The 20,824-nt window shown below is 39.4% G+C and overlaps 1 protein-coding gene across 3 annotated transcripts in view; it reads right to left on the bottom strand.

Annotated features, from left to right (window-relative positions):
• Nucleotides 1-20,824, bottom strand: part of LOC127428938 (guanine nucleotide exchange factor VAV2-like) — a 279,483-nt gene that overhangs the window by 176,879 nt on the left and 81,780 nt on the right. The window lies entirely within an intron of this gene.

Below are 20,824 nucleotides of genomic sequence, written 5' to 3'. Positions count from 1 at the left end.
TGTAAAGACACCCTCCAAAGATGGCATTAGCACTGAGTGACAGCCAAAAGCAGCTGCCCAAGCTGTTTGCATCACCACAGGTGAATGCCTCAGCCAGGTGCTCATATCCTCCACACAGGAGAGCACAGCACTACTCAGACCCCCATCCAGGGTTGACCTTCAGCAGGAGCACAGGGTCTGCCACCCTGGCCGCTTCCCGGGAGAAGCCTGCAGATTATGTAGCATTAGCGGCTGAGATCTGGCAGCTGTAATCTATTGCATAATCAATTGTTTTGATGCCAGCATTAATGACAGTGTGTGACGAGGAGGAGGGCGTGGCTGGGCCGTGAGGTTGCAAGGCCGGCACAGAATCAGATGATCAGCAGGAAAGCGAGATAAAGGGGGGCCGGAGACACCAGTTCGAGAGAGAGGGAGAGAGAGAGAGAGCGAGAGAGAGAGAGAGAGAGAGAGAGAGAGAGAGAGAGAGAGAGACGCATGTGGCCGCGCTGCATGTGTGTGTGATTGTTTATTTTTTGTTTTATGTTGAGTTTGACATTAAACCTTACGTTTACTGTTCAGCTGGTTCCCGCCACCTCCTTGCCAGTCCTTTATCTGTTACATTGGTGCCAAAAACCCGGGAAGGAGGAGGGATGCGCTGTCGTGGAGTCCCTGCTAATGTCATCCGTCAGAAGGAGCAGCCGCGGCCATCTGCCAGGGGTTGGAGGGCTCACTGCCATTCGCAGGGAGGAGTGAGCTGTCATCCGCCAGAGGGCAGAGGAGTGGTTGAGGACCGGGCGAAAGCGTGTCTGGGGACCAGCGAGCAAGTTTTTCTCTCTCTCCTCTCTCTCTGTGTGTCTCCCACTTGCCTTTTCCCTCGTCTCTCTACCAGGTTCAGAGGAGGTGGGGTAGACCACCAGCTGACAGAATGGACGGAAGGGCAGCGTCTCCCCTCCAGAGATGGAGGGGGGGTGGGTAGTAGGTCAGTTCGGTGGTGCCCCGGCCTGAATAGGAGTGTGACGAGAAGGAAGGTGTGAATCAGATGATCAGCAAGGAGAGCGAGATAAAGGGGAGCCAGAGATGCCAGTTCGAGAGAGAGACGCACGCGTCCGTGCTGCATGTGTGTGTTTGTTTATGTTTGCTTTATGTTGAGTTTAACATCACGTTTACTGTTTAGCCGGTTCCCGCTTCCTCCTTGCCCTTCCTTTATCTGTTACACAGTGCTATCCACGTTTGTGAGCAGACGGCTGTGCAAACACTCAAGGTCTGGCGTCTGGGTCGAGGGCAGGATACACAATATGTGGTTTAAGCAATTTCCACCTGTGCTGCATACGGACAAATAAATAATCCTGGCTTTTTGGCAAGAGAAGCAACCGAGCATCAGAAAACAGCATAATTGGACTCAAAACAGATTCTTATATATCCATCATGAATAGACTTAGAAATCATTATAGCTTCAAAAAGGGGATCTGGGAAAATGGAAGGAAAAGAGAGAGACAAAGAGAAAACAAGGCAGATGTAAGAAGAGGGGGAATCCATTGGAAACAGGATATAAACTTTTCTGTACCTGAAAGCTTTCTGTTGCCTCCGGCAGCAGAAATCTCTTTACTTTCTTTCCCTGGTGTCTCCCTGGCATGTGCCAAAACAAAAACAAGATGGCTCTCACGTCAAAGTGCTGAGTAATACCAGTGAAGTGGGGCCATTATTATTGTGCTTTGGTAAAAGCAGCTCGATGAGCACCAACGTGCTTTGAATAAGAGCCTTCCTCAATTTCATAGCCTTCTTAGAGGAGCTCTCCGTCTCTCGTGGTCTTTAATGGTGACTGCAGGGACCCTGAGATCTCCATATGGTTCTTTTGGTGTGAGATGTTTACCATTTGCATTTTTGATGGCTGATTTCATCCTACTTTATTTGTGCTTTGGGATTTTAATATGTGTTTCCTGCCCTCCAAAAATATCAGCACTCACGGTTAGCATTTTGATCTCGACATGCTGTTTTCAGCCTCTGTGGTTTGGATTTCTTTTCTGGGACGTTTCTCAAACATAATTGAAGCAGGGTCAGAGCCTAATTGAAGACTGCCACAGGGCTTGCACAACACAGTGGAAGTGCTACTCTGTTTGTGCATGTCAAAGAAGTGGGGGATCCTAAAAGCAGCATGCATCCTTTGGACACAGACAAGAACTAAATGGTGTGAATACTTGTGCAGATAGAGCATAGTATGCATTGTAAAATGGCAAATGAAATCTCAAAGCAGAATTAGGACACATGCTTTGGGCAATTTTCAATTTTGACAAAATAGACACCTAAATTAGAATATACCACGTTTAGTAATGAAAAAATAAATAAATTATATATATATAATTATATATATATATATATATATATATATATATATATATATATATATATATATATATATATATATATATAAAATAATTAAAATCCAACCAACCTTGGAAGACCAGTCTACACAGAGCATTGGCGTGTGTATGCCTGACTGGGTGTGGCATTAAAAAGTGGTGACTGGTCTCAAGGGGCCTGTGAAGGGTTAGCATCCACAAAAAAGGAGAAGAGAATCAATCAGCACTGAAAAGATACTTTGCACTGCCACTGGCTAGCATTCTGGTGGACAACAAACCTCTAGTCGCTGCACAATGGCCACCCGCCACTTTCCACTGACCTTTGATGTAGCTCACACAGTGTAAAGAGAAGCTCTTCTGTCATATAGTCCACTCTGATGCTGAGATAATTGAGAGTTCACAGACAAACTGTCAAGCACTCACCACTAAACAAACTGGCTTCAGTGCACACACATAGCATTGGCTGAGACCACTCTTTGATGAAATAGCAGGGAGTCATAACGTCCAAAACTGAAGTTGTGTGAAAATGGCCACGTGTTACTCTCTCTCTCTTAAACTTGCGTCCATTATTACGGCCCGGCCACGCCCTCCTCCTCGTCACACTCCTCCGCCGCCCGATTCAGGCCGGGGAAACCTCCAGCATGACATACTCCCCTCCCATCCTTCTGACGGCAGATCTTCCCTGCCTTTCTGGAGCCCTGGGAGAGACGAGGGGAGAGGGAAAAAGCGAGTGGGAGAGACAGAGAGAGAGAGAGAGAGAGAGAGAGAGAGAAGAGAGAGAGAAAAACCTCGCTCGCCGGTCCCCGGACACACCGTCGCCTGGTCCTCAGCCACACCTCCGAAATCTGGCGGACGACAGCCGCTCCTCCCCTGGCGGACGGCAGCGAATCCCCCGTCTCCCGACAGCGACTCCTCTGTCCCCTGGTGGACGGCCACAGCTCCTCCCCTGGCGGACGGCAGTGGCGAGGACTCCACGACAGCGCATCCCTTCTCCTTCCCGGGTTTTGGCACCAATGTAACGGGTAAAGGATGGGCAAGGAGGAGGTGGGAACCAGCAGAACAGTCAACATAACATAACTGAACCTAAACAAACATAAACAGAGGCCGTGTGTGTCACTCTTTCTCTCGAACTGGCGTCCCCGGCTCCTCTTTATCCCTCTCCCGCTGACTGAGCTGATTCAGCACCGGGCGTCCATTGTTACGGCCCGGCAACGCCCTCCACCTCGTCACACTTCCTTTTATCTTTTGTTGTATCTGCTGTCTATTGTCTGTTTTGATACTACTCTTCTTTCTGTAACTTACAACCAAGGGAAGATGTGATGGCAGCCAAAAAGTCTAAAACAATCACCATGCCACAATATGCCTGAAAGGGGACAAGATAACAGCTATGATCTGAGTTACCCCACTCGCTACCAATTGTTGAAAGAAAATGATCAGAATAAACTATAATTTTGTCCTGTCACTTGCTTAGTGAAGCTCTGAAATCAAACACAGATCGATCAACACACTAGTTGTAAATGCTGGCAATAGTATCAGATAATTTTTGGACCTTTTTTTGACATTTTCTTGAAAGCGAGAGTGGAGAGATGTCAGGAAAAAAAATTAGGAGAACAGGGTGGGACAGGCCGGATTTGAACCCATTTCTCACATGAGACATCAATGTATCTGGAGCATGTGTGCTAACCACTAAGCCACGTCGCAGATATCCGTAAGCTTGAATACCAATGCAATTAAACAACAGGACAGAAAAATGGAGTATGCATTTAAGAGAGTTTGTGATTATTATTGTATGTAAACAGAATCATGCCACAAAGTACTTTGAAACTGAAATTGAGTTAGTGAGGAGCGCTGTGGGGCACAGGTGCTTACTCTGTACTTTGTGCCATCTCTCGCAAGCACAGCAGAGCATAGCAGTCGGGCAGTTATTATTACTACCTTGCAGGGGTCACCCAACGGGTGAGAAATGATCAGCAACGGAGGAGGGAGGGCCACAGTTTAACACTCACAGCATGAGCACCCACGCATCACCTGGCAGGACATCTCTGTACAGAATTGTGTAGCCATATGGCAACATTATTTTTTCTTTCACTTTCTCACCTTTCAGAAAAAACGAAAACATAATGCGTTTTCGGAAATAAAAGGGCAGTCTTTAAAGTAACCCATTATATGCTGTTTTTAAACCACGTTACATTTGATTTTGTCTCCAAAATGTTCCTGGGGTTACCCTTACGCGGGAGACACCTACTGAAGTGCTCCACAAATTGCTCTATTAAACACATTTCTAACACATTATTAAACACGTTGTTGTTTTTTTTTTGTTTTTTTTTTACATCATGATTTTTGCTGCATGTTTAGTTAATTTGATGTTATTAACTGATCAACTTTATCTAACATAATTTACAGAAAACTCAGAAACTGTACACCATTGGAAAAACTGCTATGTTGCCATGTGGCACCTCTGTACTACAATGGAACTGCACTAATGCATTTTCTCATTCGGGTTTATTATAGATAGTGGCATCTACTATATTATTGCATTTAATTGTTAATTTGAAAATGTTTACCATAATATAACTGGATTCAGGATTGTGGATGGTGTATAGCCTACTTAACTGGAAATTCAGCAATCAAACGTTTTTCAATGAAGTTAAAATCACATTGACTTACCATCTATTAACAATATCAGAACTTGTGGTAGGTCTGTCAAAAAGGTTTATGTGTTATAAACCAATTACAATCTATTTCTCTATTGATAAAATTCATGGGATTTTTACTTCAGGAACCCTACTGTTGCACTCTATTATGAAACAGAGTGAAAGAAAGAATATAGAAAGGAAGAGAGGGAAAGACTGACATACAGTCATGTGAAAAAGAAAGTACACCCTCCTTGAGTTCTATGGTTTTACATATCAGGACATAAGAAAAATCATCTGGTCCTAAGCAGGTCTTAAAATTAGGTAAATACAACCTCAGATGAACAAAAACACATGACATATTACACCGTGTCATGATTTATTTAACAAAAATGTAGCCAAAATGGAGAAGCCATGAGTGAAAAACTAAGTACACCCTTACTGCTTCCATAGGAATTAAGAGGCTAAGTAGTAGCCAGGTGCTGCTAATCAAATGCCCTTGATTAATTGATCATCAGCAAGTGTGACCACCTCTATAAAAGCTGAAGATTTAGCAGTTTGCTGGTCTGGAGCATTCAGGTGTGTGTTAACACAATGCCAAGGATGAAAGACATCAGCAATGCCCATCAATCTGGGAAGGGTTATAAGGCCATTTTCAAACAATTTAAAGTCCATCATTCTACAGTGAGAAAGATTATTCACAAGTGAAAAACATTCAAGACAGTCACCAATCTTCCCAGGAGTGGACGTCCCAGCAAATTTACCCCAAGGTCAGACCGTGCAATGCTCAGAGAAATTGCAAAAAACCCAAGAGTTACATCTCAGACTCTACAGGCCTCAGTTAGCATGTTAAATGTTAAAGTTCATGACACTACAATTGGAAAAAGACTGAACAAGTATGGCTTGTTTGGAAGGGTTGCCATGGAAAGCCTCTTCTCTCTAAAAAGAACATGGCAGCACGGCTTAGGTTTGCAAAGTTTCATCTGAACAAACCACAAGACTTCTGGAACAATGTCCTTTGGACAGACAAGACCAAAGTGGAGATGTTTGGCCATAATGCACAGCGCCACGTTTGGTGAAAACCAAACACAGCATATCAGCACAAACACCTCATACCAACTGTCAAGCACGGTGGTGGAGGGGTGATGATTTGGGCTTGTTTTGCAGCCACAGGACCTGGGCACCTCGCAGTCATTGAGTCGACCATGAACTCCTCTGTATATCAAAGTATTCTAGAGTCAAATGTGAGGCCATCTGTCCGACAGCTAAAGCTTGGCTGAAATTGGGTCATGCAACAGGACAATGATCCCAAGCACACTAGCAAATCTACAACAGAATGGCTGAAAAATAAAAGAATCAAGGTGTTGCAATGGCCCAGTCAAAGTCCAGACCTCAACCCGATTGAAATGCTGTGGTGGGACCTTAAGAGATCTGTTCATAAACAAATGCCCGCAAACCTCAATGAACTGAAGCAACGTTGTAAAGAACAGTGGGCCAAAATTCCTCCACAATGATGTGAGAGACAAATTAAGTCATACAGAAAACAATTACTTGAAGTTATTGCTGCTAAAGGTGGTTCTACAAGCTATTAAATCATAAGGTGTACTTCGTTTTTCACACATTGCTTCTCAATTTTGGCTTTATTTTTGTTAAATAAATCATGACACGGTGTAATATGTCATGTGTTGTTGTTCATCTGAGGTTGTATTTACCTAATTTTAAGACCTGCTTAGGACCAGATGATTTTTCTTATGTCCTGATACGTAAAACCATAGAATTCAAGGAGGGTGTCCCTTCTTTTTCACATGACTGTATATAAAAAGAAAAGGTAAGCAGATATAAGCAAAGAGAAAGTAGAAAACTAAGAGAAGGGCAATTTAATGGTTATAACCACATGCTGACGTGCTTGGAGGGTGTAATGTCAGATTAATGGATTCTCTATATTAAGAGGAACTATGACTCCTGCTAAAAGGAGCCCAGGCTTCTGTCTCTGTGCTCCTTCCTCCCTTTACATCCTTGTAATATAGAAGCACAGGGGTAATAGATACCTGTATACACGCAATGCATTAGTTCCAATTTACATATCACAAGTCTTTGATAGGAATTATGAAGGCAGATTAGATCCACTTGTGGTCGACTTTTATGGCTTTAGTAGCCTGAAACCCAGATATGGCACAGTAGGCTTCATACAGCTGAATTTGGGCTAAAATGATACATTTTCATCTTTTTTTCTGTTCTTTGGTTGGATTTGGTTGCACTTTGTGATGGGGACTCTTGGACTCTTTGTGACGGGGCCCACTTTTCATCATTTATTGAAACCCTGTCAACTTGAATATTATATCATTGTAATATAATACTGATTAATATTATTATTATCATACTACTACTACTACTACTACTACTACTAATAAGTACTATTCTACATTTATATATTACAGACATAAAAATGTATTATAATAACAATTATTATTTTTATTCTAATTACACAAGCAATATTTCTGTAATAATTTCTTAAAATATATATTTTTTTAGTTATACTCCTAAATAAATGTATTTTAATTTTAAATCATATGTATAAAATCATGACCACTCACATAAGATGAAGATTCCGGTCACATCAGTAACCATATAAATGCTGTTTTATTCTACATGGTGAGGGTCCCCCTCATTGGGGCTGCCTTGTTAGAATCACGTGACCAGTCGAATACATCTCACTTAATCTCAGGAACCACCCTGTTATTATACACTTTCACTCTTGGATTAAATGAATCACGGCTGACAATAGCATCTGAAACTGAAAACTATCGATATACATGATACTGCATCCACACCACTAGGTGTCACTGTCCAAGATGACACAAACAAAAAAGTTACTGAGTGCACCTTTAACTTGTACGCGGCATTGCTATGGGGTTTGGTTAAACCCTCGAACCTTTAATTTGGTGGAAAACTTCAGGAAGACCTTTCTGTGTGAAGTTGCATTAAGAACAGCCTTTGAATATGTGCCTCCAAATGTGGCAAAATGCTCTCCTCTTCCCTTCTGTCCAAAGTGAATTTGGAGCACTGTAAATATTACACGCTCCATGCACGTTACAAAACCAAACACAGCACAGGTGTTATTCAACGTACAAGATGAAATTCGTGGAGCGAGCACAACACCGCTCTGAAACCACTGTATCATGAGTCTCAAGTGTGCTTAGAACAGAGCACAAGCAGATTTAATTATATGGCAGCCCTTTAAGGTTTTGTAATCAAACAAGTAGGGCTGCCCCCTAATAGTCGACCAGATGTTAGTCGATGAGAACAGTCTTGGTTGACCAAGTTTTGATTGGTCGGTTGGTCGCAGAAAAAAAAAACAAAAAACTCCACAGGAAACCGATGAACACAGCAACAAGACTTTTAAAAAATAATTAAAATTGAATAAAAAATAGATAAATATTGAAAATAAAAAAGTATATATAGAATACACAATTGACAATATATATATACACACACACACACACATATATATACATACATACATACACAAATACATATACACATATATACACATATACACATATATGAATATATATACATACATACATACACACACACACACACACACACACACACACACATATGTAGTGCAAATCTAAATACAAATCGGTTATGTACAGTGCTAGGGAATGTAATGGCAAAAGAGGTAGAATGTGTTGTATAATATAAAAAGACTAAGCTGTGTATTGAACATTAATTATTGCTCAAAGGGGCAGTTTTATCTGTTCATGAGATGGATAGCCTGGGGGAAAAACTGTTCCTGTGCCTGATGGTTCTGGTGCTCAGAGCTCTGAAGCGTCGGCCAGAAGGCAACAGTTCAAAAAGGTAGTGGGCAGGGTGAGTGGGGTCCAGTGTGATTTTTCCAGCCTTTTTTCTCACTCTGGAAGTGTATAGTTCTTGAAGGTGGGGCAGGGGGCAACCAATAATCCTCTCAGCAGTCCGAACTGTCCTTTGATGTCTTCTGATGTCTGATTTCGTAGCTGAACCAAACCAGACAGTTATTGAAGTGCAGAGGATAGACTCAATGACCGCTGAGTAGAACTGTAACAGCAGCACCTGTGGCAGGTTGAACTTACCTCCAAAACTGAACTACGGAGCACAATCTTGAACATTTTGTAGAATTTATGGAGAATACACGTTGAGAGTGTATGGAATTTATGGACAAGGACAAATTCCATACACTCTCAAGGTGTATTTATTCATGCTCACGAACTCACGAAAAAAATGTACCTGTCCGTCAACTAAATTTCTTTAGGTTTGCTGCAAACTAAAGGGCAAGATAAAAGGAATGAAACGGAGCACGACAGACAGAGAGAGAGAGAGAAATAATGAGAGTGCTCTGCACGCAGCTCACGGCTGGAGCTGAATGTGGAAGTACATCCTGGAGGGTAGCTGCTCTTCCTGGATGACTCCTCTTTACTGCCACGGCATGCTGGAGACACACCAAGACCAGCCAGCACATTAAAAACTCCCTCACTTTATATTCTCTTTCTCTCTATACCACATCTGACTGCTTCTGCGGCATGACAACGTGTAGGGAATCTACAAAGAGAAACACGGCAGAGGCCTTTGTGTGCTTCTGCCACAGCTTAACATTCTCAAAGGGAAGACAAAAGATCAGCAATTATTTCCACAATGTAGATTTTATTGTGCTGGGTGCTTTTTTCTCTATGTGTAATGTGTTCACCAGTTTATCACTTCTCTTCCTGCAAAATTAAACACTGCTGCCTGTCATCACCTCCTTTAGAAGACAGAACTGCATAAAAAACAAAGAGCGGTTTCTAGGAAAACAGATTTATGAAATCATAAGTTGCACTTTTTGTTTCATAATAAAAGCTCCTGGTGAAGGTGAAATAAGCACAACTGCACTCGCAGTGTCAAAATAAAAACCCCAGTTTAGGGTGAAGTAAATAGGACAGAAATACATTAATTCACTTTAATAAATCTTATCCTGAAAATAGGGTTGCACGGTGATACAAAAGCTTCAAAATACTGGTGGTGCCAAATTATTTTTTTAAAAGGTAGTACCATTAATACAATAGTACCGTAAGTTATGTTGTATGTGCAGTAGTAAATATTATTATATTATATTAATATTATATTATTTCACACAAGTGCTAAATGCTGTTTAGAATTTGCCCCTTATATGATAGTTTATTTTTCAATGAGTTTAGCAGTCATGTCTACTTATGGATAATACGGATTTAAGTAAAACTTTGGAGAGTGAGATGCTTTTTACACAACACAATTCATGTAGCGAGATTTGGAATTATTTTTTGTTTTGCCTGATGAGACCTGGAAAACCCATCTGCCGTGAATGTCGACAGAGATTTCAAGTCAAAGGGAGAAACACTAGTAACCATATTAAACACCTTAGGACACATCTCACTGCCTCTGCAGAATACACGCAGGTTAGTTCCACTTCATTTAACATAAATGCTTTATCTTAACATTTACAGATTTACCATTTCACTGAAAAATCGAACATTGCACTCATTCAATTTCTTTTTTCAAGTACAAATGCATGGTGGCGGTAACTTCGCAAAGTTCACACTTATGATTAGATCATGTCCCTGAGCCGTACGATCAAACTGGTGTGTGTGTATGTAATCTGCACTCGTGCTGCTCTTTACCAGGAGAGAGGGGCTGAAGTGGTTGTAATAGACCTTTTTCACACTCTGGGTTTTGGAACGTAAACGATTGCAGGGTAAACTTTGACAGCGGTGAATGAGAGACCACAGCAAATATTATGTTCACTTATCCATTTGCTCCAAGAGCAAAAGAAAAAGTCTACTGTTACATTTGAATGACTTTCCAGAAGAAGAACAAAATAGAGAGCAGTGGATTAAGACAGTCAGAGAGAAGATGCCAAATATACTCACTCTCTCAGCAGCTGTAATCAAAACCCCCTCGCAGCTGTGGTAATTCATTTAAAAAAGAAAAATTCTCCCCTTTTCTCCCCAATTTGGAATGCCCAAATCCCACTACTTAGTAGGTCCTCGTGGTGGCGCGGTTACTCACCTCAATCCAGGTGGCGGAGGACAAGTCTTAGTTGCCACCGCTTCTGAGACAGTCAACCCACGCATCTGATCATGTGGCTCATTGTGCATGACACCGCGGAGACTCCCAGAACATGCTAATCTCTGCGATCCACGCACAACTTACCACGCGCCCCATTGAGAGCAAGAACCACTAATCGTGACCACGAGGAGGTTACCCTATGTGACTCTAACCTCCCTAGCAACTGGGCCAATTTGGTTGCTTAGGAGACCTGGCTGGAGTCACTCAGCACACCCCTGGAATCGAACTCGCGATTCCAGGGGTGGTAGTCAGCGTCAATACCAGGCCCCCTGGTAATTCATTTTTTTAAATTAATTCCAGGGTAATATAACACAAAGAATAATGTTATAAACTTACATTCAATATTTTTAAAAATGATCATCTAAAAAAGTTTGCTAGATTTACACTGCTAAATAAGGCAGAAACGCATCATCACAGTCTGTGAAAAAGGTATATAATGAAACATCTGCTCAAAACAGTATTTTCAATGTTACAATATTGTGGAGGTGAGGGCGTGGTCAAGCGATTATATGGGGAGAGAGGATGAGGTAAGGGTTTTCACCTGAGATGAATTCTTGGTAATTGTTGTTTCTATGTTCGCAGTGAGAGACGGGGAAAATAAAAAGGTGCCCAGTCCATAGAGTGAGAGAGAGAGAAACGGACACCGCAAAGCTGTGTGTGTGCGAGTGACTGGGATAGACACCTGAAGCTATTTTGTGTGTTGGCCATTGCCGTATTTGACTTGCCCTTTGAAGCTTCACTGTTACGCCTTACGTGAACGTGTTTATGTTGATGAGAATAAAGAGTGACATACCTGAGTTGGAATCAACATCTCCCGCTTCCTAAGTCATTGAACCTTGTTACAAATATCTTTATTTTTATGTTACCAACAATCAAATAATCACAGAAATAATGGAATACAATTTTAAAGCTATTGCTGTTTGAACTGGATGTTTTGATGTGGCGAAGATTTATTTTATTTTTTTTTTTACGTCAAACTAAGAATGTATTAGGTAACAAGTTAGACAATTTGACCCTTCTCCCAATTCATCCATCAGGTATTTTCATCACTTCCGGAGCAACAAGTGGAATGGCTAGTTTCTAAGAACCACCTTTGCTATGACAAACTGTGTTAAGAAATAACACACTATCGTGTAGTATCGTGATACCACTTGGTATCATGATACTTTAGCTGGTATAGTATTGTACGATATGATTATCGTGACAACCCAACCTGAATATAATAATTCAGTATTATATTATAATAATAAACCTGACTGGGTTCCACAATAATCATTCAGTACTATGCAATAAATTAAAATTAAAAAATAAGTAGTAGTTTTTGCACACCTTGTTCATTCACAAAGAAAAAATGTTTTAGCAAAAATATATGAAGGTAAATAAGATTTTTATATTCATATATGATTGTATGTTAAATATATGTTTAAACATGCCAATCAATTAAAATGATTACATTTTACTCTCCCTTGTGGTAATTTAGTGGAAAACCTCTGGGAAACATGCCTTCATCATTTTTAAATAGATTTTTATTTAATGCCTTTGAAATATTAATTCTATGTGGCTACAATGTCTGTTTAGATGAAACTGAGGTTCCTCTGATTAAAAAAAAAAAAAAAAAAAAAAAAAAAAACCTTTTATGCAATTTCAGAGCAAAAACATAATTATCGAGTTATACAGTATATCAAATATCGTCAATTTGCTGACTAATATCAAGATATAATTTCTGAAGCCATATCGCCCAGCCCAAGCTTGGGTCATTTCCCAGTCCCTCCCTCCCCTTTTCCCCGTTGTTTCCTGTCTCTTATAAACTGTCCCTTCTAAAAAGGCAATTTAATTAGAAAGGATTAGATATGTTCAAGAGATGTCATAGATTATATCTAAAGCAATATACTGTATAATTTGAGATAATTTAACAGTCGTTAAGTATGGCTGTCCCAGATGACAAACAGCACCTGGCAACCACCTGTTCTGGCAGGTACCTCAATAATGAGGTAAGGACTAATGAGGCATTTTAAGTGGGAGAGAGTGTAGGTGTGTTGGGGGGGGTTTGGGGGGTGAGGGTTCCAAAGTGAACTTCCCTTCAATTATTCATATCAGGAGATTGATTGTGTTGGCAGCTTTATGTTAAAACATGTAGCCCCACTAATGATGGACAGGAGTCACTGGGGAACAGGGTGTGACGGGTATACAGAAGCATTCGGCACTTGCTTTAAGGAGGGAGAGCACTCTCTGCATTCGGGAACATTCTCTTTAATGATCCGAGTAGGGCGTAATGGCTTCCCACAACAAGGACAAATACAGGCTATAAATTTTAATGTCTTATTGTTTAATTCTCAACAGGGATGCCTTAGGAGATGGAAGAGAAACTTTAAAAAACAGATTGATTCTGAAAAAGCAATTTGCAACTGAAAGTACTTTATGGCATAGGGTTAATCCCACGCTAAGGTTAAGTTGTTTATCCAAAGAAAAAAATTATTTAATTTTTTTTATGGTTTAAATGTTAGGACAAAATGAAGGTAATGCTCTTGGCCCTCAACTAGGAATGCAACATCTAATAGATGAAATCGATAATGAAAATAGTCGACAATTAATTTCATTAGTTGGATATCTGCGGCGTGCCCAGAGAAGCAGTTTAAGTGAAAAAAAAAAAACCTGACCCAAGTTGTCCAGCACAATTACACTCTGGGCTGAGCTTGTTGGGTCATTTAATTGGGTTATTTTCTCAGTGTTTTGTAGCTTTGGGTCATTCTCACTAACAGTTGAAACAATGCACCCCTCCCCTCACCTCAATTAACAACTCAGCAACTACATCACAACAACCCAGCTGCTGAGTTACCTGTCACAGGCTTTTTTGGTCGTCTTCAGGAGTGAGTGGTTCTCAGCGCGGACAAATTGGTGGATTAATTTGGTGAAATAAGGTTTGTATCAGTGTTTTTATCTATAACATAGTTACTGTTTACTAGAAAATGCAAAGATACCGTTTTTAGATGTCAGCTTTGTTAGCTTCAGCTTTGCTAACCTTTAATGGCCACTTGATTGTGAATAAGTTTTTTTTTTTTCCCAGAACTTTTGAATGATGCAAACGTCTCCTTTCGCCAAAATTCGCCATTCTGAATCTAAAATATATCACCTGTATGATTAATTAGTTTTTAGCCTTTAATGCCTTGTCTACACCTGACGCGAGTGGTGGGTCGGCAGACACTTTGTGAACACGAGACCGTTTTATATCACTCGCGTCATGCGCTTCAACACACCACTCAACGTAAGCATCACGCGGAGCTGTGCTAAGCGTTGGTGGTAAACACTGAAAACACATATTTGAATTTTCAGAGTAGAAAAAAAATTGTGTGCATTGCTTAATTAATTGAATCTATATTATTTCTATTATGAATTTACATTATTATGATTTTATTTTATGGTTAACACTATTTTACTGGATAATCATACAGTGGCATATATATATATATATATATATATATATATATATATATATATATATATATATATATATATATATATATATATATGTATCTCCTTTTTTTAGGATATTTTAGAATATGTAATCTACGACTATTTTAAAACTTACAATATTAATTTTAAATATTTAAAATGTATTTAATCTGTGGCAGTGTGCAAGCATATGTATTTAAAATAATTCTATATTTTCACCATTGCCCAGTGCTGGGCAGATTTTTAGTCCCAGTTCATCTGTGATGGATCATTTTGCACTTTAATGAACAGTACCTTTAGGTAAGTTTTATAAGTAAAAGAAAGGAACTGTTTTGCATATGTCTTAAAAGTAGTAGTAATAATAATAATAATAAAACATATTACTCAACTTTTCATGATTAGGGCTTTGTTAAATTACAATGAGAGTATCAAATCTTGAATTCAGTATTGTGAATCGAACCAAATCGCTATGCCCTCAATCATTAACATTTTTTAATAAATACATTTAAAATAAAGATTAATCGATTATCAAAATAATAGTTAGTTGCAGCCTTACCAGCAAACAAAGACAACCTTAACTGTTTAAAGCCTATACATGCTTTTTTTGCAGTTAAGTAATCAGCCTTACTTTTTTATGTCAGAGGGCACTGACCTCATCATTGATGAAAAATCACAGCAGGCCATTCTGACATTAGCCAAACCTCAAAAATGCCCTGTTCCGACTTTTAGCTGTCTCAGCTTGGCTTCACGGCATTAAAACAGCAATTCGAACCACCGCAATAACCTTTACTGAGAGTCTATTCGTTAATGTCACCATTGTTCCTTAGCAACTTTTTTTAAGCAGGGTGTTACAGGTATTTGAGCAGTGCTCTGCAGCAGTGGAGAGTGCCTAGTAACTGGCTATTTTCAGACACTGTTTATGGAGAGGAGAGGAGAGGAGAGGAGAGGAGAGGAGAGGAGACGAGAGGAGAGGAGAGGAGAGCTCAGATATACTCAAGTAGAAAAATTTTCTCAAGAGAAGCCAACATGACAGGTCACTGAATTGTAATCGTGGAATAGAAAAAAACAACAACTATAGAACTGCTTATGCAGACAATTTGGGCACAGCACTGAAAAAGGTAACTAATGACAAAAGCAGTAGGAACAAGAGAAAATAGAGAGCGACATAGGAAAAAGGGATATACGTAGACTCAAACATTTTTGAGTGATGATGCAAAATGAAAGAGTTTGTTGAAAGGGACAGATTGAAGTAACTGATAAGTGGAAATTAATCGAACATACCAACTCTGATCTGCATTTCTGCTACTGAACGAAACACAAGGAACCAGCAGGAACCTGGCCTACTGTCATGGTCTTAAATTAAGTGCCAAATAAAAAGCACAAATTCCCAGTGTTGGTTTGTTTATATGTAGAATAGCCTATATTGGAAATATTCGACTGTATATTTTGTCCTACTGTATATATGTGTAAAATATTTAAGACTCTGAATCCGTACACATGTGCAAAAAAGTCTCAACCCTTTGTTCTTATTTAATCTTATGGAAATAATATTTTACTCCCAATGGTCTCCAAAGGGCCTCTTACTAACCCCAGCAGTGCCAATCAAGAAGCTGTTTTACTGATCCTGCCCCCACATGAAACCAACTGTTAATTTGGAGCATGCCCACATAAGCCCACTGGGAGGTTGTTTTGTCTTTGAATAGAGACGAGGGATAATTATGACTAACACTAAACAAAAGAGAGCAGGTCAATACTATTTTGTAGAACAGCAATGTCACACACGGCCCTGTTCATACCACCCTGAGGCAGATACATTTGAGTGCAATCTAACAACCAATAATGAAACCTGTCTTCAACCTGTCTGATTCATGTACTGCGAATCAATGAGCTATAAATAGGTCATGAACAGGTGGAGTGTCATCACGCTAATTGTCGCAAACACGTGAACCAATGTGGTGTTCGTTTAAATGATAACAACTGCATATTCAGATCCAATTAGAAGAGGAGGGTTAGACAGAAGCACTTTAGTTTGAATGGCACATTAAATCGAAAGTGAACCCCAGAGAACTCCATGTTTAGGAGTAATGATATCACAATGAAGTGGAACAGCAAGGAAATATGGGTACATCTGTGTCGTAAGGTTGCGTTTCATGGGCTGACAGAATAGAGGTGAGCATGGAGCATCAGGACATTGACAGGAGCGCTCAGATGGAGTTTAGCGAGAAATGTAGGGAGTTCAGGATGAGCCATCTGTCTGATAGTCCTAAAAGCAGTGAGATGTAAAGAGGGCCAAGAGGTAATTACCTGAAGCATCAGGAGGGGCAGGTGTCTCTGTAGCTGCTCCACCCAGGAAAGAGTAATGAAGTGGGGATGAACGGAGAGCATGCTAAGCTAGAATATTCATGCTAAATGGACAAATTTGAGAGAGAAACAAAGAGGGAAACGAGTCACTCTTATTCACTCATTGGAGTGCATGGATTAGGAGTGAGGGATTAAAGTACCCTTGAGACTGGGCACAAGGCAGGTATGTCTGTGGACTTGTCTTGAGAGTAGGGCTGGTCTTTATGGCTAAACAAATATATATCTCAATATTTTTCAGCTTTTTGGTAATACTGAATATCTCAGATGAATGTATTCACTCTGAAATGGCTTAAAATCCTACAAAAAGACTTACTTAACATTATTGAATGATGACACAAACGAATCGCTGAATGGACCCTTTTCACACATCCGTGTTCACGAAGCGAAATCGTCACAGTTGGGTAAACCATGGCGGTGATTGGGATTAACAGTAATAACCAGTGTCACTACAGTGTATTTCTACTGAAACCGTAACAATTTCAACAGAATGATTACACATTACAACCAGCACGAGAGCGTGTGTTTGACAGGGTTGGAGCAGGACATAGATCTCTCCACTCCTTCACATCCTGTGTTGCCCCCCATTAGGTATTTGTTTCACCAAGTACTACTCACAGATTTGTTAACTGTACCCTCTTTTTTTAATTTTTTAGTTAGGGCTGAAACGATTAGTCAACGCCATCGACAACAAAAAATTGTCGACAAACATTTTCGTTGCCGAATAGTCGTTTGATGTAATTTAACGTAACATGAGATCATATGAAACTCTAATGATGACGCGAGAGATCAGCACTGCAGTTTGTGCCAAACTGAGAAGAAGAATTATCCAGCTCACAGTCCAGATACACTCCAAACCTTCCAAACAGCTTCAGGTGATGTAGATCGCAAAGTATGAGGGAATTATAATGCAAAAATACAAAATAAGTAAATACAGAAGCACTCTCATTGTGGAATAAGTGCAGCTGGAGTAAAACTTGTGTGTCGAGCGTCTTTAAAGGAAACACCTTAAATGCAGTTATATTTCATGTGTTATAGCTTTATTAAAGTTCAAATAATACGGAAGCAGATCATGTAAATAACTACAAATTGGGAAACTGGAATTTCTCTGTGCAGTCAGCACCTCTTCTATGAGTTGCGCGAATGTCCCGATCTAAGGGGGAGAGATTGAAACTGCACCTGGCTGATGCACACTCTGTCACGGGGATGCTCATCCCTCGAGCACGCACTAGCTGGAGCTAGATTATAACGTGATGGCTCGCGACTTATTTAACAATAATATATGTGTTACTGTGCGTTTCTTAGTGTGAAGAAAATTGGCAATACGCAGATTTATTAATAAGAGAGAGTTTGTTTTTGTTTTTTTTGTGAGTTAAAGATGGATTGAAGTGAACAGAAAGTTGAGAGGGTAGTCTTCGGCCCATTATACACTGCAACAAAATAAATGTTTGATTTGTTTTTGTTTTGGCTTGTTTTCCAATATAAATATCTAAAACTAATTTAAAACAACGTTCATTTACATTAGGAGCTATATTGCAGAAGAAAAAATTGTTATCTGAGAATGTTGAAAATAATATTAAAAATACAAATATTTTAAAATATCTAAAAAATCATTTAATAAAAGATGCATTCACCTGAGAAGCATCATATAAGATATTTAGACTTGCTTTTAGAGAATAGATCTTAAATATAAGTGTATTTTGTTTTTACTGCACTCGCAGAAGTATAACCAAGTGAAAAAATACACTTATATATAAAATACACTTAAATTTAAGATATATTCTCTTAAAGCAAATCTAAATATTTTATATGCTGCTTCTCAATTAAATGTATCTTTTTTTAAGGATTTTTAGAAAAAATCTTGAGACAAAAACAATTGATAACAATAGGATTTTTTTTTCCGTGAATTACTTTACTGAATTTAACTTAATAAAAAGTATTATTATTATTTTTTTTTTTTTTCATTTAATTCAGTGAATGTCATTTAGAGGAATTTTAAAATATAATTTTGTCCTCTTTATTGATAGTAAGCACATTTAATACAACCTTTTAAGTTGGGGCACAAGCTGAATAATTGGTTAAGAGCTAATGATTAATCATCGCCGAATATTCAAATAGTCGTTCTAATAATCGTTAGATTCATCAATTATCAACATAATCATTAGTTGCAGCCCTGGTCTTAATGCTCTCATACAAAAAAGTTGCAAGACAAGGATCGCAAAACTAGTCTAATGAAACGCTGATTAGAAAACGTATTTATTTTACTATTAAGTGGCCAAATTAAAAGCGTATTAAATTAAGTGTGATAGTTACCAAATTGCTTAATTTAAAAAAATATTGTGAATATATTGTGAAATAATATTGCCCAGTCCTACTTGGGAAGTGTGGGTACAAGAACACAAAGTTTGAAGGCTTGCAAAAGACAGAGTTGTGGATAACTCATTTATAATTGCTTTGGCTTTATTTCAAGTCTGAGATTGTAAAAACAAAAAAAAACAACAAAAAAAAAACAGACAATGTTGCTAATCGCCATGGCCGAAAAGTCTACAGACACGTCCACCATTCCACCAACTGCAAGGACAAAAAGGACTAAAATCTTTCCAGTCCAATAAAGGCACCCTGAGCTTCACAATCTTGATAGACATATTGCTGCTCGGGGCAAAAGTTCAACAATGTATGTGCTATTCAAAGATTAAAAATGCTTTCAATCACTCAGCTCTAAAGCTGCAGAAGCATCCGTCTCTCTTCATTTACAACGAGACAGACTATTTGCATGTTTGCCGCATTATCATGGAGCTGCCTACTTCAATATATTATAATGCGCTGCTTGCCCTTAATGGAGAATCAATGACGGGACAAGCACGTCACCTTCGAGTCGACGCAAACGCAATTTACACATTGACATGTTGAGGGTGTGCGTGATTGATTCAGACTGCTCTGGGGTTTTAATACTGTTTTCCATGTGCTCATTGACTCTCGCTCAGAGTCTTCAACATTATCCATTAAAGCTCACCGTCTGCCAAAGGCATAATCTGGCTGTCTACGCCCCTCCCTTTGAGATTTCTCAACACTCTCTACTGTCTTGCCGTTCTTTTCTTTCCTGACTGCTTACACTGATGAGGGTAATTGTCTGAACCTGACTGCTTTGCACCTGTAAATACTTCATGAAGTCCAATCAATGAATGCAACCAAAATGATCTATATTAAAACGTTTGCCTTCTCTTCACTTTTACTAATAGCAGTACTTTTAAAACTAATATTATAATGAAGAAAAACCCATATACAATCAAAACAATAGACATCAAGCTGACTGCATGAAGATATGCTCAGAAACTGAATTAATAATGAGCTTCTATCACTGGGGTCAGTGCATTGACTAAACTGCCATAGTGATGTAAAGATCTACATTTAGCTGTTCTTGAGGACATCACGTATTCTCCAATACTTGGATGACTGTCAGGGCAAAGTCAGCATAAGGGCATTTACACACTAGAGAAAGCTCTACTTGAGCTTTGACGTATAGGATAAGATGTGTTTTGAGGGGGTGGATAGGTCCAGGTCAGTTTGAAATCAAGTAAATTGGATATTATTCGTGAGCATAATAGAACCCCCCTGTCTAAAATTCTCAATGGTCAATGGCTACTTATGTAAAAGTGAATTGCAGCCAAAGTTTGCTTAACGTTTGCTCACATAATGGAACATCACTTTCACAAACCCTTGGGTTTTTCCCTCTACAAACTTGCAATACACCAAACCAATTGAAATCTATTCAAAATGTCCTCTGCCGTAGCATCAACTCTAGAGTGTAAGAGCCCTTAGGTGCTGAATACTGTGCAGCAAAGTCATCGGCTAGATGGCAGAGCCACTAAAGATTGTGAACAGATCTTCTTCCAACACAACTCGCCTCTAAATCACAGTAAAAGCTGT

This window comes from Myxocyprinus asiaticus, chromosome 38, assembly GCF_019703515.2.
Source record: "Myxocyprinus asiaticus isolate MX2 ecotype Aquarium Trade chromosome 38, UBuf_Myxa_2, whole genome shotgun sequence".
Lineage (NCBI taxonomy): Eukaryota > Metazoa > Chordata > Actinopteri > Cypriniformes > Catostomidae > Myxocyprinus > Myxocyprinus asiaticus.
This window is presented reverse-complemented; position numbering and strand designations above follow the sequence as displayed.